The sequence below is a fragment of the Aedes aegypti genome, chromosome 3 (assembly GCF_002204515.2).
Source record: "Aedes aegypti strain LVP_AGWG chromosome 3, AaegL5.0 Primary Assembly, whole genome shotgun sequence".
NCBI lineage: Eukaryota > Metazoa > Arthropoda > Insecta > Diptera > Culicidae > Aedes > Aedes aegypti.
In genome coordinates this window covers 390,836,471-390,854,125 of record NC_035109.1, presented here as the reverse complement: position 1 = coordinate 390,854,125, position 17,655 = coordinate 390,836,471, and the positions used below count along the sequence as shown (strand labels likewise).

Below are 17,655 nucleotides of genomic sequence, written 5' to 3'. Positions count from 1 at the left end.
GAATAACGAAGAGTGCTACAAAGATCTAGCTTAGAGCGCATTATGGCCAATTTTGAATGATATCAGAATGATTCTGAAAGCTGATTAGGATAATATGTGATGAGAACATTTTGAAACATCCGAGAATGGTCCCAAGTAACATTGATAGCTGAATAGCAGTTTATTCAGCTGAAATAAGTCGTATAGCTGTATAAGCTATTATGCAGCTACCAATGTTACTAGGGGGTTTGACAACGTCTCAGAAAGATAAGAATTAGATTTTTTTTAAATATTTTTGTGGGCAGTGCTGAAGGATATTGCTTTGTAGGTACTTGAGACTGATCTGATAGACATCCAATATCAATCTTTAGAGCATCCCAAAGGTATACTGAATTTATCGAGACTAAACTTCATTCTATAACTTAGAGGTATTCAAAAAAGACTCAGAAAGCATATGGATACGAATCTAGAAGCATTCAACAAAAGTTTTGGAAGCATCTTTAAATGATTCTGAATAATGAGAATTCCGACGGATTTACCGAGCTCGCAACACATCGTTCTCCTGCACATCTTTAAGGATGATCCTTAGCACAAATGTTCATACACCTAAATGCTTGCAGCTACTCCTCAAACATAGCCCACGACTCATGTCATGGAGCATTTGATGCGAGAGTGATTTGTATTTCATCCCTACTTCTTATTATTAGCCGTCAGCAAGGATGCAAAGTAGACGATTCCGTTCACCAACTTAAACGTATCCTCATCTATCATACGTAATAAGCTTTGTAAGCGATCCAAATCGTGCTAATATCCGCATACTAGCATGCATTAATATTTCGAGCATTCGAATTGGTATGGGTATTATTTTGAAATATGTCACTAAAATATGCCATCATAATAGAGATAATTATATTTCAATTTCAATATCTTCAAAACAATTTTATATACTAAGAGTGGTAATGATTACTTGTTTTGAGGTCTGTAAAACAATCTCAGATCAATTTATTCGTCAAATTATTCATATGAATACTTTTAGATGCTCGCCCAACAAAGTCCATATTTCTTGCGAAGCAAACAAATCGACTGGATCTAGTTAATTTTGTTTGATTGGTACACTAGGCTCTCCAGGTAACAGCTACTACCGAAATGTTGAACAACACACACGAAAGTTCATAGTCTTGTCGAGATTACCGGTGGAGTTCAGACGATCTAGAGTGTTCGTCTGGATTCTTTACACAGTTTTAGACACCTTCTGATCAAGAACCACGTTTCAATAAGGATTCCTCAGGAAATCCAACCTGTCATCTCTCAGAGGGTTTTTTAAAAATTTTTGTTGGGGATTTCTAGGGACGTTACGCCAAATATTACTACATCTATTTAATAATTTCATGAGAATGAAATTCAGGTGTTTGTTTAAAGTTGTCTTCAGTTAAAAACTCGAAGATTTCATTTGAAGTACATTATGCGATTCCTCATAAGTTTGTTTCCCTCGAGATTCTATTATCTATTGAAATTTTTTTTCACAAATTGTTCAAGAAATGTTTGAAGGAACTCAAAATGTCTGGAGAAATGTATGAGGAATCCCCGGTTGAATCTAGTTAATGTAAATTCAATGTAACAATTCCTGTGATAATCTGTAGGGTAATTCCTGAAGAAGTGGAATAAAACTTTTAAAATGACATATAGTGATACTGAAAAAAATGGCATGAGAGCTTTTCTCTAGAATTTCACTAGAAATTTACTACACGAATGTATAATTTCTCGTAAGCATTTTTGTAGGAGGAATATTTCTGTAGTTAAGACGCTGAAATAGTTATTGCTGGAATATCGGTAGAACTGAAAGAAAATGTCTAGGAAATCCTGTGAGAATTTCTAGGACAATTGGCACATTGTTGACTGATGAAAGGTAATCGCATTTTTGGACAGATGGAATCATTTAAAGTTTTTCAAATCTTTCAAATCAAATTGAGAAATCATTTTAAGTTTTTCAAATCAAATTTCTGAGTGAAACAATCGCTGGATGAATCTTTATATGTATTACTGAAAAAAAGGTTCTAGACAAATCTCTAGAAGAATTCTTGAAGCTTTTCCACGATGAATATGTAAACCCATGGAATAATCGCTGTTAGAAATACAACCATTCATTTTGAAAGGCTTGGAGACCGGCTTCGTTTAGAATATGGCTCACAATAGAAGCTCAACTTATAAAAGTCCCCCGGATATTTTTTGATTACTAGAATTAGGTATGTATTTTTTAATAAAAAAAACACAACGTTCTGTATAAATCTACTGTTCCATATGGTTGAAATAAACGCTTTTTCTGACCTGAACTTGACTTTTACTATTTGTACACATTTTAGTTTGTTAAAAACTAAATTCCTACTGCTATAGGAAATATTCATCACGATTTTGGGGCCCCTAGGAACCCGAGGCCCGGTGTGGACCGCACCTACTTGATAGCTAGGGGCTCAACAGAAGACATGACACGCCACTCCTCGAGTTCATATTGACGGTGATGAAATCGAGGTTGTTGAAGAATTCGTGTACTTGGGCTCACTGGTGACCGCCGACAACGACACCAGCAGGGAAATCCAGAGACGCATCGTTGCTGGAAATCGTGCCTACTGCCTACGTGGACTCCTCAGAACTCTTCGATCGAGCAAAGTTCGCCATCGCACGAGGTTAACCATGATCAGTAGCCCGAGCAAAGTTCAACATCAAAAAGAAAGCTAGTTGAAAACATATTCTGTTTTCAGCATCAAGTTGATATCATTTTGTCATTGAAATATTCGATATCATATTTTGTTTTCGTTCTGGTATCATTTTAAATTTTTGATAATGTTTTCATTTTATATAATTATAAATTTATTCGTGCTACATGTATAAACACTATGTGAACATTAAAATCATTATAGAGTTTTCTATTATTAATGAGGGTTTAATTTTTATGCCGCAATAATAGGGATTATCGCAATAATAGGCAAATTACCCTACTCGATGTGATTTTATCTCAACCCAACTTCATTTCATCTCAAGTAACTTCATTTCCAACACTTCTTGGTGAACTTAGAAATAATATTCATATTATTAATAGATGGAGGTTCTATATGTAATTGCTATACTAACAACCTTTGCAAACACAGCAATAAACTATCACAATATATTGCTAATAGCCCTCCCATTTTCTAAATCTCCGCAATGTCGCTTCCTGGTATGACCAGTCATCGTCATTACGGAGCCAAAACAATTCCTAACTTGAAGCACAGACAAACAGACGTCACACTCTCTTCATTGTCCATCGACCACCTTTTTAACGGTCGATTCAAAAATATCGTTTGTAGTCAATCCGCCATCTGCAGCGCTCGCATCGTTTTTGTTCGCGTTTGACGTTTACACACTACCGCCATCTGTTGGCCCGTCGGCCAAACACACTTATTTTAGCATTGGGTGTACATGTCCTCGTGACTATGAATTTGATCGAGATTTGCTCTGAGTGTTACGTCTGTTTGTCTGTGCTTGAAGCTTACGCATGATTTAATTCCCCGTCCTTGACTGAGACTCATTAGCAGCCGGGTGTTCCCGTAAGATAAACATTCAAAAACACATCAAAAGATTTGCAGCAACAATAGTACGAAAAAAACGTGAATCAAAAGCTCGTTCAAAGTTCGCCCAAGAGTTTGTGCACCGAGCGGTCAAGGTGCACATAAAACAAAACAGACCCCCGTCGGAGTTCTGCCACAGTAGCGAACGCCGACGTGAACTATCCGTATTCGCGGGCATAGAGTAAGGTGGGTAAAAATTTCGTTTGTTATGAATTGATTGTCTCAAACGAACTTTGGGCTAATTCATAAATTTCATAACGCAAAAGGAGGTGGGTGTCCTGAAGATGCTACAGCTCATAAAAAATCGAAATATATTCATACAAATGAGGGGGGTAGGTGGGTGTTGAAAATGACCTTTTTTTGCGTTATGAAATTTTTGAATGAACCCTTTCACCTAACCACACCACAAATAACTTAACTTTTGAATTCTCAAAGGATTTATACATTATTTTTGAGTAAAAGTGTGTTATTTGTATATCATTTGTTCCAGCATAATATTGATTTTTAATTTAGTTTGAAATCTCAAAAAGAAACCTTAACCCCACTTTACCGTAAGTACTGATATTCTGATGCAGCAATCAATTCCCTCCACTTCGCGGATGCGGTGTGTTTGGTGATCAAACATTTTTAAAACGTAGGCTCAAGTGGCTGTGAGTAAACAACGGTGAATTGGTGATGGCGTTTTGGTGTCATTCGTTCGTAAATTGCTTTGTTGATCATGAAGTACGTAATTTGTAGTAGCCTATAGTGGCCGATCTCTCAAAAATGCATACTACTTCACTCGAGTCTTCGATTCCATAGTCTGCATCGAATTTTGCAGAAAAGACCAGACTTCAGCTCCCCTCTCGGATGAAACGAGGATCATGAGGAGTCATCTTGTGTCACGACTGTGCGTGACAGATGGAGTAGATTTATGCACTTTTAAAGACACAAACAGATAATTTCATAACCGACAGCCATTCGGATGCAGTCAACTGACAGCTTAAGATAACCGGCCACATAACCATAAACACACTTTTTTTTTTGCTCGCTTGTAAGGTGGAGGATCTCCTTCCTCCTAGCAAGAGTCACTTGATAATAAGGGTATACGATAAGCATTTTTTTCACTCTTTTCTCTCCTGATAAAATTTCCGTTATTGGATCCGTGGAATTCCACAGTATTTCGTTCGTATGGTATTTATCAGAATCAATTGAAATATCGCATACCCTTACTTGCAGGGAGTAGTTCGGGCGCGCAAGTTGGTCGATGATGAGTGCGCGCGTGGTTCTACTCTTTACAACATGACCGCATGACATCGTTGGCAGTGTGTCGGGTCAACTGCGGTTGACCTTTCTTCGTAACAACTCAACTATATGTCGCCACGTGACTTTCTTTCCAAGAGGCTTACTCACACTCATCTTTGTGGCTTCGGCTAGCATGTTCACCAATGAACGGTTATTGAATTGAATGGAAGATGATGGATTTTGTTGACTTTACTAGGCAGTCACGATCGTTGCCGGGAAAATTGAATTGTTTAGAAGGTTACAAATAAGTTTGATCGATTGATTAGACCTTTGCTGTGGACTGGTTGGTCATTGTTGACAGAAATACCACATTTGCAGAGAACACATTGCGCTTTGCTAGTCGTGATCAAAGAAAAACTTTTTTTTATCGGTAACAAATCTTCGCTGAGCGATATTTGTGCAATTGTAACGAAATTGTTAGCAAAAGCTGTCTCTTTATCAACGACTAACGCAAATCTCTATCATTTTTGCTATTTTATATCGTTAGCTATGGTTTTCGAGATGTGACTTGGAAAATAGTCGGAATAATAATATCAGGATTTGTAATTGAAAATAATCAACTTGGGATCATCTTTTGTTGAAGTCGTATTCAGCTGTTTACTTTGTAATCACAATGTCGTCCTTGCAACACCATTTTTTTAACACGAAAAAAAATACACCAATTTTATTTATCGTAAAAACACGAGTTTTGGATGATTTTCGTCTACAATATAATACAATTAAGCATAAATACCTTAGTCATGACTTCGAATGACTTAACTTTTATGATTGTAGTTTATTTTGGAATGGATCGTTCTGCCCCGATCAACGGAGTGCATGTTGCCCCAAAAGGGCGCTATCATCTATTTTATTATTAAATGTTGTAAAAAATCTAAATTCATCACTTTCAAAACAACAAGTGAAATGATCGGGAAAGTTACAGCAGAGTCGTGCTTTTCGAATTTATTCTTCTATCTCCCTGTTAAGTTTGCTAAAATGTGTCAACTTCTCAGGGTCAACAATTTGCTACGTTTCATCAATCTGCATAGTGTTTTTCACTCAAAACTTGTTTATTTCAGAGAAATAGACAAGGTGCGTTTTGCCCCGGCAGTGCTTATTAGCCCAGGAGCCCCATGCTGGCTAAATAAAGATCTTGAAAACTTCACAATTTTCAGATTTCCCTAATAATACTTGACTGTGTGATTTTTTCAGAGGAGCTCCTTATTACCTGACATTCTATAGCCCATATTTTATTTTTTGGTAAAAACAAAATGGCTGTCAAATAAATATTAGATGGAGAATGTCGGTCCCCCAAGGATCATCGGAATCTTTTCTAATCCAAATGTCCAATGATCATTATCGACATGGATTCTGAAACTAGAATAGATTTTTGGCAACTTGTGAAAAATGGCGTCAGAGAATCTGACAAGACATCTCTCAAAGCGCCTTTCTTAAAGTTTATGTGGGGATTTCTCATGACGTTACTTCAAAAATCGCTACATGTTTTATTGGTTTTCTTCAGAAATTTCATCAGAATGTTATTCAGGCATTTGCTTAAAATCCCCATCAGCTTTGAATTTGATGATTTCGCTGAGCGATTCACCCAGAAGTTTTGTTCGAGATACTTTGAATAATTCAATCAGATTTTTTAAATGATGCCTGCACTTTTTTATTCAAATGATATTCTCAGAAAATTTCAAGAAGAAGTCCTCACAGAATATTTACAGGATTTTTTCTAGGAATTTGTCCAATAAGATGCTGAGGAAATTTATCAGAAATATTTGATGAGAAATACGAAATCCTTGAGATATCACTGATGAAATACATGATAGCTTCCTACAAGAGAGAAGTTCTTAAAGACCTCCGGATCTCTTGAAATAATAATTGGAAAATTTTCCAATTGAAATCCTGCATAATCACCTGCAGGATTTTTCAGAGGAAATCCCCGGAAATTCTCCAGTGGAACACTTTGAGGAATTAAAGGAATAATTTATGTAGGATTGCATTTTTGAAATGAAGAATCCTTGGAGAATTCACTTCAAAAATAATTCAAGGAATATTTGAAAGAAAGTTCATGATAAAAACATGGTTGAGCTTATTGCGGAATTCGAGGACGATTTTCGAATAGATTTTACGGAACATTCCACGATAGAATTCATGGAGCAATAATCAGTGTGGTTTGATTGACGTCCGGATCTGAAGTTCTGTCCAAAAATAGCGGGGTTCTTTGACCATTTCTCCATTCTACTTTTAGTTTATTAATCCGTAGTGTTTCATCAACATTTACTTCAGTTTACAATACTGTTACCTTCTTTAGTCGATTGCTTGACGGTAAGTGAAGTCATGCCAAATCTAACGGATATCTCAACATCTAAATTAGCTAGAAGGGTGGTGTCTTCAGCAAAGTTGTTTAGCAGGACAAAGGCTATCTGGCGATAAAAAATCTGATTGAGAATTCATCCGCTAGGCGGCACTGGTGACAAATTTTATTCGATCATCTGTATCTAAAGATCCTTACAAGCTAGAAGGTTTTTGTCTTCGGCAAAATTGTTCAGCAGGTTAAGAGCTATCTGGCAGTGAAGGTTCTGATTGAGAATTTTTCCACTAGATGGCACAAGTGGAAATTTTTCTTTAATTGTCCATATTTCATGATCCTTATCAACTAGAAATTGGTATCTTCGGCAAAGTTATGCAGCAGATCAAGGGCTATCTGGCAGTGAAGAGACTGGTTGAAAATTCATCCGCTAGGCGGCACTAGTGACATTTTTTTTTTCAAATGTCTGTATCTCAAGACCCTTACTAGCTAGAAGGTTGGTGTCTTCGACAAAGTTGTTCAGCAGATTGAGGGCTATTAGGTGGTGCTAGTAATAAATTTTCTTTAATAGTATGTATCTCAAAATCCTTATTAGCTAGAAGGTTGGTGTGTTTGTCAGAGCTATTTTGCCGAACAAGAGCTATCTGGCAATATACAACCTGACTAGGAATCCATCCGCTAGGTAGCTTATTTTTATTTTTTATTTTTTAATCCCTAGATCTTGGTAGGCTAGAAGATTGGTGTCGTTGGCAAAATTATTCAGCGCAGATCAAGGGTTTTCGAACTGGGACAAATTTATTTTGAGATGCATCCCTAGTTTTTATAACAATACCTTTCGCAATTCTATGTGAAGATCCTAATGAGCTAGAAGGTTGATGTCTTCTAGTAACATTTTTGAATAAAGGTTGACAACTCATTTAAAGGTGATTTTTGTTTGTGTTATTCTTATATTCACGCCAAAAAATCACATATTTTTAAATGAGTTCTGTACCTTGAAACCTACCTCACTTGATAATATCTTAAAAATCAAGGGAGTGTTTACTAAATACAGAAGTTTCATGCACTGAACAGCAAATCAGGCGATGCGTATATCCTATTGCATTTCGATTATTTAAAAAGAGAAAAATGCATCTTTATACACAATTTCTGTAAGAAATGCTATTTTCGTTATTAAGTAAAAAACATCAATCGTGCAACTCTAAATTCTAACATTTTTCTACAAGTGTTGTCATTAATAAAAAAAATTTCAATTACTTTTAGATTTACTTCTACTTTAAAATGTAGATAATTAGTCAGCTAAGCTCACGCTATTCCTAGCGAAACTAGTTCGTTATCATAATCCTAACCAAACAATACAATAGTTTTTTCCATCTACTAGATAGATACTGACTAATATCTAAATCAGCAGTTGTAACTCTGTTTTCTCAAACGAGGTATATACATTTATATTTGTAATACAAATATAACATTTCTTTCAATCAATCTGAACATCTACCTATGACGAAGTATGTTTCACTTTACGACGACTATCGTACCTAAGGGGGCGATACTACATCTATTCCAACAAAATATAAAAAAATTCACTAGTTACATCTAGAAATAGATTCAATTTATTCATGAACAGAAAGATATTGTTCACCTGAACTAAAAGTTGTTGAGACTCCATCTAGACTATCTTAAGATACAGAAGTTTGAGTAAACATCAAATTACAGTCAACTATCTATTACATACTAAATTTTCTAGAAACTAAATAACGGAAATGTCGACATATAAATCACATAATCAATGCAACTGTGCTTCAAGAGACTATTAGGGAAGCCATGAAAACCAAGTTTTTAATATGGTTGTTTAACTCAATATGAAGATTTTGAATATAAAGCTATGGAGAGATGACTGTATCCATCGGAGATTCCACCGTTATACACGAACCCTTAGTTTTGCAGTATATTGAAATACTGGAGAATGTTACTAGCATTACCTAGCGGTTGGATTTTCAATCAGATTTTTAATGACTAGATAGCCCTTGATCAACTGATAAGGATCTTGAAATACAAAAGATTCAAGATAATTTATTTCTAGCGCCCCCAAGTGGATGTGTTTCTTATAAGATTTTTCTTCAAAAGATAGCCCTTAATCTTTCAAAAGGCTTGGCCGAACACACCAACCTTCTAGCTGGTAAGCATCTTCAGATAGATTATTAAAGAAAATGTGTTACTTGCGCGCCCAGCAAATAAGCAATCTACTGAATATCTTCCTGACCTTCCACCTGACAAGAATCTTCAGCAATAATACTATTGCATATTGTTGCTGATTAGCTACGCTCATGCGCCCAATCAGGTTTTGAATAGCCATTCCAAATCTGATCAGTAGTTTTATGTAGTTAGCTTTAGGCTATGGTATACTTCATAACTATTTGAGTAATGCATTGGTAATACTTTCTGATCAGCCATACATTGGCGCTAATATTTTTCATCTCCTGATAGCCCTTAATCTGCTGAATATCTTTACCGAAGACACTAACTTTCTAACTAATAAGGATCGTGAGGTAGAGAAGATTGAAGATTTCTTTTTACTAGCGCCACCTAGCGGATGAATTCTCATTCAGACTCTTCAACGCCAGAATCCCTTGATCTACAAAACAGCTTTACTGAAAACACTGAAGTTTAAGAAAATGTATCACTAGCACCACCTAGCAGACAAATAGCCCTCAATCTGCTGAACAACTTTGCCGAAGACACCAACCTTATAGCTGGTAAGGATCTTTATGTAGAGAAGATTGAAGATTTTTTTTAATTAGCGCCACCTAGTGGCGCAAGCAGATTCTTCATCGCCAGATAGCCGTTGATCTGCCGCACAACTTTGCCGAAGATACCAACTTTTTAGATGATAAGGATCTTGAGATATGGACAATTGAAGAAAAATTGTCACTAGCGCCATCTAGCGTAAAAATTCTTAATCAGAATCTTCACCGCCAGATAGCTCTTGATCTTGTGAACTTAGCCGAAGACAAAAACTTTCTAGCGGATGAATTCTCAATCAGTTTTTTATTCGCCAGATAGCCCTTGTTCTGCTGAACATTTTTGCCGAAGACACCAACCTTCAAGCTCATTTAGATGTTGAGATATTCGTTAGAGGACAATTTTGGACCCATCGTGTCCACGCCTTTTCCGTTACCTAGAAAAGGGGGAGGGGTCAGGGGGGATGTCTCATCCAAAGATAATAAGGCCAACTAGCCGCATTCACTTCAAAACTTATTTCAAATTAATTGACCTACTAGTCTCCGAAAAGTCGCCATTTAAAAATTCAAGGTTCGTCTTGGGATTTTTAGGGTTAAGTATTATACATAGATAAATCAATCAAGAAACTGAGGAAGAAACTGATTTTCGTTTAACTCCTGTCATGTTTCAAAAATTTTAACCCATTGAGTATCTTCGTGCATGCCGCACGATATACGAATACAAAAATGATCAATTTGCAACGAAAGCTCTCCGCACAGACAAACAGGCGTCACACTCTCATCGTTGTCCATCGTCCACCTTTTTAACGGTCGATTCAAATATAATGGGGGAAAAGCATTAATTTTCGACCTACAAGAATTCTGTGCCAATTTTCGGATTTTCATACAAAGTAGGCCAAAATCGTATGAATGGTTAAAAAATTAGCCCTTGGTCGAAAATTGGGTCCTTTCCTCTAATAGGTGGTCAATCCACCATCCGCAGCGCTCACATCGTTTTTGTTCGTGTTTGACCTTTACACACTACCGTCATCTGTTGGTTATAAGTGTTACGTCTGTTTGTCCGTGCTCTCAGCTAATAACTGTGAGTGCTAATAAGAACAATAAGCAGTGAAGCAGGTTCTATCCTAGTTGAGACGTAACGCCAAAGAAAATAAAAGAAAGAAAATTCATTACATTGGAGGGACATAAGGAGGAGTTACTGATTTTTTATTATGATATCATAGAAAAAGAGGAGGAACATTGATTGTTATCTGCCTGACAATAGTAATTCATGAATTAAGTGGTGTAATGACGAACTTAATTCAAGGATTCAACTATCATATCATTTACGGACTTCATTGATCGACTACGTTAAAAGTTACTCCATCTTGAGACATACTTAGATCAATCATGCATGAGCAAGGCAGTTACATACCCTTTAAATGTTGACCACAAACATGCTAATTTTTTGCGGTTCCCTCCTACAAGGCAGATTATCGATTCACTCAAGATGGTGCAAATATCACCCGGATGATTTATTGATTTTGACTCCCAACGACTCACCAGATAATTGTCTCGTCTCAACATTTTACCACTGATGTGTTAATTAAACTGGTAGTTAGTTACAGCAACTAAGTAGCTGCAACCATTATACCTACTTAAGAAGGTGCTGCTAGAAGACAATGTCGCTTCTTACAATGTGCCTACAAGCTGCCGCCGGTTTCTGTTACGTAACCTTTCAGCAACTTCTAAAACTTGAAACGATCTTGTGATTCGACCAATTGATACCAAAACAGACGACACGGCATTATGTGCAATGGTTACATCGCGACCTGCTCGGCTGTGTCACAATCAGTCAAGGTCAACCGGTATGAACAGGGTGTCATCATGTTTCATTGGACACACTCGCTGCTCAGTCGATAATGTCTGGAATCCAGGATTGCTCAGTTCGCGATTTTTTTCCGTGATTTATGCAAATTGAATCGAAACCTATTGCCGGTTTGTTTACAGGGTGGAAATATTGTCATGTCATAGAAATAAGATGACCACCACTAGTTTATCAAAAAAAAAAAAAAAGAAACTTGCCTGAAAAATAATTTCTAAAAAGCGATAATTGAGTAAAAAACGTTATGAAAAAAATACGAAATCGCATTTAGATTTTTTTTTTCCGTTAAAATGTGAAAAAGCATTACGAAGCAAAACACTGCATTGAAGAGTTGAAAAATAAAAAAAAGCGCCATAAATCTTAGAAATAGCGATTTATTTTTACAGTATTTTTGCAAACTCTTTGATAGTGTTTATTTTTAAGTTTACCTTGGCTTTTTAAGAATTTTTAAGTGCCTAATTGAAATTTTTGGTTTATTTAGTGCTTATTGTTAATTTTTAGAGCATTTTAAATTCCTTTTAAAAGCTTACTTTTTTCCCAATGCTTATTTAGAAATTTTTAGTTTTAATTGTTTACTGATTATTTACAATTTATTTACATTTTTTTATTGTTTGCTTCCAATATACCTATCATTGCTTATTTTTATTGATTTACCGATAGTGATTTTTTGACTTTCTAGTGCTAAAGTTGCAAAACTATTGCTTATATTTATTGTAATGGGTTTCTTTTTGCAAAAAAAAATTTCCTTCTTTAAATGCTTGTTAATTTGGCTGCCGTTTGCCTGCAGTCGTGTCATGGGTGGCTAAACCGTGGTTTGTTCATTGGGACCTATCCTTACTCACCAGTGAAACGGCAGGTTTATGTATAAATTGGCGACACTTTGCATGAAGATCCACTACTGCTGGGCGAAGAAGGGAAGAAGGGCAGGGATCACAATTCGCCATAATCGGTTGCTAATCATGATGTTAGCCATAATTTAGATGCAAGGTATATATCAATAGTGGGGGTTCGTGACATCGTGGCACACTCAGCCAATATGTTATTGGTGGTGAAGTTGGCACAGGGTAGGAAACTACGGAGATTTTGTTTCATTTTAAAAACTCACGTGGTTTTTGAAGTCAACCATCATCATTAATACAAATTGCAAAAAAAAAAATGTTTCCACTACTGACGAACTCTATGCCAAATCGATCTCAAAGATTTTGCATATTTTTTTTTTGTCTTTATTATAGAGATTTTTATCCTTAGGCTGGTTCGTCACTTATTGTAAATGTGTTTGGTGTAGTCGAATAAAATTTAATTATGATAAATAATGTGAAAATATGTACAAAATACTATTTTTTGGCAAAATTACAGTTCTGAAAATTTTAGTTATAGCTAGCCCAATTTGACCATATGACAAAATAAACACTGGACAAAATATTATCATTTTCCATGAAAACTTCAAATATGAACTGTAAAGTTTGAGCTTCAAACTTTTAACAATTTTCACAAAAGTCTCCTTATGTGACCCAAATTTCAAAGACAAAGTTTTATTATGATATTAGAATTTTTGAATATTTTTTAAGCAACTTTTCGTCGTTGTAGAACTAGATTTCTACAGTACTCGTCGTAACGTAAGACTTGTCCTGTAAAAATCTAGTTCTGCAACTTGTGTTTTAAAGTATCAAACGTTTATACGCGCTTCAAATCCTAATTTAATTTTCAAGTACAAACGTCTAAGACAGCTTTTATAATTTCCACTTCTATAAGTTATATACATACTTCCAAAGATAAATCTACGAGTAGTCATTATTTTCATTATCATGATAATTATCATTACTTAAGTAACAGCAATTAGATGCAAAGGTAAGATTGTATGAACAGTAGAGCGAAGATTTGATATGTTTATATCTAAAGTTCACACCGTGTATTTCGATTAATTTATAAAAAACGCCCAGTGCTCCCCAAACTCATCTTCGTAAAAGGCCAATAAATGCATCTCATGAGGCATACCATCTTCGACCTATTCACATGCTTTAGAGGAAAAAAATACAAACAACGCGCGCCAACTCCCTCCTATCCCCAAAAGCAAGTACCACTCGTAGTTAACTAAACCGCCACCATCCGAGATGTGCTTGCACACTTACAGTATCGGATATATAAAATGCATCAAAGACGTCTACCGATTCAAAATGAACAGCTTCAGATAGCCATTAACATGGGACACGGATATATGAAAAATTTAGATTCTCGCTCCAGTCCTCTTTTTAGATTGCATTTAGGTCCCATTAAAACTGTGCAAAATTTCAGCTCGATTGGTGAAACTATATTTACTTGCCAGCCGTCCAAAGTTTGAATGGGATTTGCTATGGGAAAACTCACTTTTGCAAAGAAAAATCGCCAGAGGTTTCTCATAGCGTTCTATAAAAATTCAGAACACAGATCTCGCAAAGCAATTCGATGATTGTGAAAAAAGTTATTAAGTATATATATATACGCGGTCTTCGGCAATATTCTTCATCGTAGATATACTTATCGAAATTTGTGTTCAGCATTTTTATAAAAGTCAGTGGGCGTCCTGTGTCAATTTTCCTTCGTAATTTTTCCCATAGTAAATCCCATACAAAGTTTGAAGGGCTGGAGCGTAAATATAGTTTCACCGATCGAGCTGAAATTTTGCACAGTTGTTATGGCATCTAAATGCAATCCAAAAACTGGACTGGAGCGGGAATATAAATTTTGTGTTACACTAATAGTCATATCTCTGTCGTTTCTCAATCGATTATTTTAATTTTCATCTTGATATCTTCAGCACACTTATCCATTGCATGGTAAGGTGCCGTCCAATAGATGGGCGCTGCCTAAGGAACAAATGCGTTGAAGACATCAAGATGATTTGACGTTTTGTTTCCCTGCTTCATGATGTTTAGGTGCATTTCAATAGCCAAAACTTTACCTATCTTACAATGAAAAGTTGGAAAAAGGGTACAAACCGACGAACAATTATGTATCTTGTGAACGTAACGAGCAACCCACGAGAAAATACCTGTATCTTAAGTTAAATTGTCTAAGGATTTGAATGAAACTAGTTCTGATGGCCACACGAATTGATATCATATCCATTTTAAACAAATTTCTCATTTTTATTAGGTTTTGATAGAATTCCTCGCATTATATGCAGGGAAACTGTGTATGAGCTATTGATATTACGTTTTTTTTTGAAGACGATAGGAGTATAACAATGCGAGTGCAGGAAATGGGCCTGACCACACGGATCGTTATCGTGCCCATTTCACTCAAATCCCCGCTTTTATCAGGCTTTTCTTGAATTTTACCGTATAAAAAGCAAGGAAACCGTGTATAAACTATTGACATAAAGTTTTCTAAGCAAAAATTGTCTAGAAAGAGAGTGCATGAATTGAAACTGACCGCACGGATGGATAATCCAGCTCATTTTATCAGAATTCCCCAATTGATCAGGTTTTAGATAGGATTTCTCATATTATATGCAGGAAAACTGTTTATGAGCTATCGAAATAACAATTTTTAAGCGATTAATCTGAGTAATTGAATGCTGGAGTTGAAGAGAAATCGTCATTTATTTACAGTATGGCCCATAAAAAAATGCGAAAATCGTCATATCGTGTTTTATTTCAGTTTTCATATAGAAAATGAAAACGAAACAAAACTGTTGTTCATTATTTGTATTGTTTAAACTAGTTGGACTCTGATTTTTGCTTTGGACATGATTTTTATTTATTATTTATCCCTTACTAGAGAGGAGTTGGAAGCATACTTTCAAATTTTATCATGCATTCAATATTTTCGTGTTCAATATTTTTGTGATGAAAGCTTTTAAAACATCAACGTTGGCGTGAGATTCTTCACCGGGCTAGTCTCGAACATTCGCCCATATGAAATGATAGAATGGATTTATACCCGGAGCGCTTTAGACATAAACATATTTTAGAATAAACGGCTTATTTTGGAGAGCCGTGGTTGAACCTTCTTATAAGTGTGATAGGCGGCTCTATTTTGCTCAAAACCTATGAGCCAGTATTGATCTTAGTTGTCTCTAATCGAAGGTACAAACATATTCCTCAAAAAACTCTTTTACACATTTGTATTTATTTTTTATTGAACTCAAATAGGGAATAAAGGCACATCAAACCCATAAGACGCAAATGCTCCTAAAACTATGACCCTGAGAAAATATATTATTGTGACCATGAAAAACACGTTATCTTAGACCACCTCCATCTTCTGTTACCAAACAAACAAATATTTTCAACAGTTAAGTGTGATTTTCGAAGGGGGAAAGTTTATCACCAGAGTATACGACGATCAAACGCTTTTTCTAACTTTTATCGAACAAAACCTTCAAACTTTTTTGCTCTAGTACATAATTTAGGTTGGTAACAAAAATATGAAATACATCGTCCTAGATAGCGAAGAAATGTAAGAATGTAGTACAGTAATCAGAAATTACATCTACTCACGAAAACAATGTAAATAAGGCTTGTGGATGCTAAATTCCCGTTCAAACAATTTTCGCATTTTTTTATGGGCTATACTGTATAAGAGTGAATATTTGAAGTCATTTCAGAAGCCTGATCATATGGAGAATTTCGTTAAAATGAGCATGATATCTATCCGTGCGGTAATTTTTAAATCATGCACTCCCTGCTTCAGACTATTATTGCTTAGAAAACGTTATGCTCATAGCTTATAAACGGTTTCCCTGCTTATAATGGGGATGGGTATGATAACGATCCGTACGATTAGTTCCAACTCCGGAAATCACTTACTCAGAATTTTATCGCTAAGAAAATATTATTTCAATAGGTCAAACAGTTTCCCTGTATATAATATGAGACATTCTATCAAAAATCTGATAAATTGGGGAATTCGGATAAGATGAGCACGATACCGATCTGTACGTTCAGTTTTAATTTATTCTCACTCTTCTTTACACTATTGTAGCATAGATAACGTTTTTTCCAAAGCGAGTAAACGATTTCCATATTTAATTGTATAATATGATAAATCATATGTAAAATCTATAAAATGCGTAGTTTGGGTTAAATGACCAAGTTAACGATCCGTGCGGTCTGTTTCAGGACCAGCAGTTACTTAATCAGACTCCAACCGCTTATAAAATGTTATTTTAAAAGCCCATGAACAAATTTCCTGCAACTAATATGAGAAACCTTAACAAAAACCTGATAAATAGGGGAATTCTAGTAAAATTAGCCTGATACCGATCCGTGCGGTCAGTTTTAATTCGTAGTACTGGAATTTAAGTATAAAATTATCATCCCATAGTATAAACTCAATCCTCAATCCAATTGAAAGAAGAAAAGATAAAAATGAGTTTCAGTCAGACTGAACCAAGTGCTTTTTTATCATTTTATGAAAACGTAACCCAAGCGTTCGGAATTACAAAATATTTGCATTATGTGCTATAATAATGAAACATATCTGTTTGATAAAACATCTGTATCAAAATAGAATCGAAAAAAATCAGAATTGACGGAGTCCTTGGCTTTTCTTCTTAAGGCCAAAATATCATCTAGTCCGGTCTGTCTGAACACCGACCATATAGCTCTGCATTTATCCACAGAAATCCCAAAGAAAATTAACTGAAAAGGGATTCATTTCTTCAGCAACATTCTTCATTAAGGTTCGAAGAATAAGTTTTCACTATGGGATGATAAGTTTGTACATAAATTCCAGTACTAACGTGTTTAGCACATTTTACTGAATTTCATCATAGTAGTTTCCGTAGTTCCAGGTTTACTGCATATCGGCAAAGAAAGCTCTCAGTTAATTACTGTGGAAGTGGTCATAAGAACACTAATCTGAGAAGCAGGCTATGTCCCAGTTGGGACGTAACGCCAGAAAGAAGAAGAA

General features: G+C 35.6%; 1 protein-coding gene across 3 annotated transcripts in view; it reads right to left on the bottom strand.

The window, feature by feature from the left end:
- Positions 1–17,655, bottom strand: part of LOC5571620 (calpain-11) — a 307,260-nt gene that overhangs the window by 2,587 nt on the left and 287,018 nt on the right. The window lies entirely within an intron of this gene.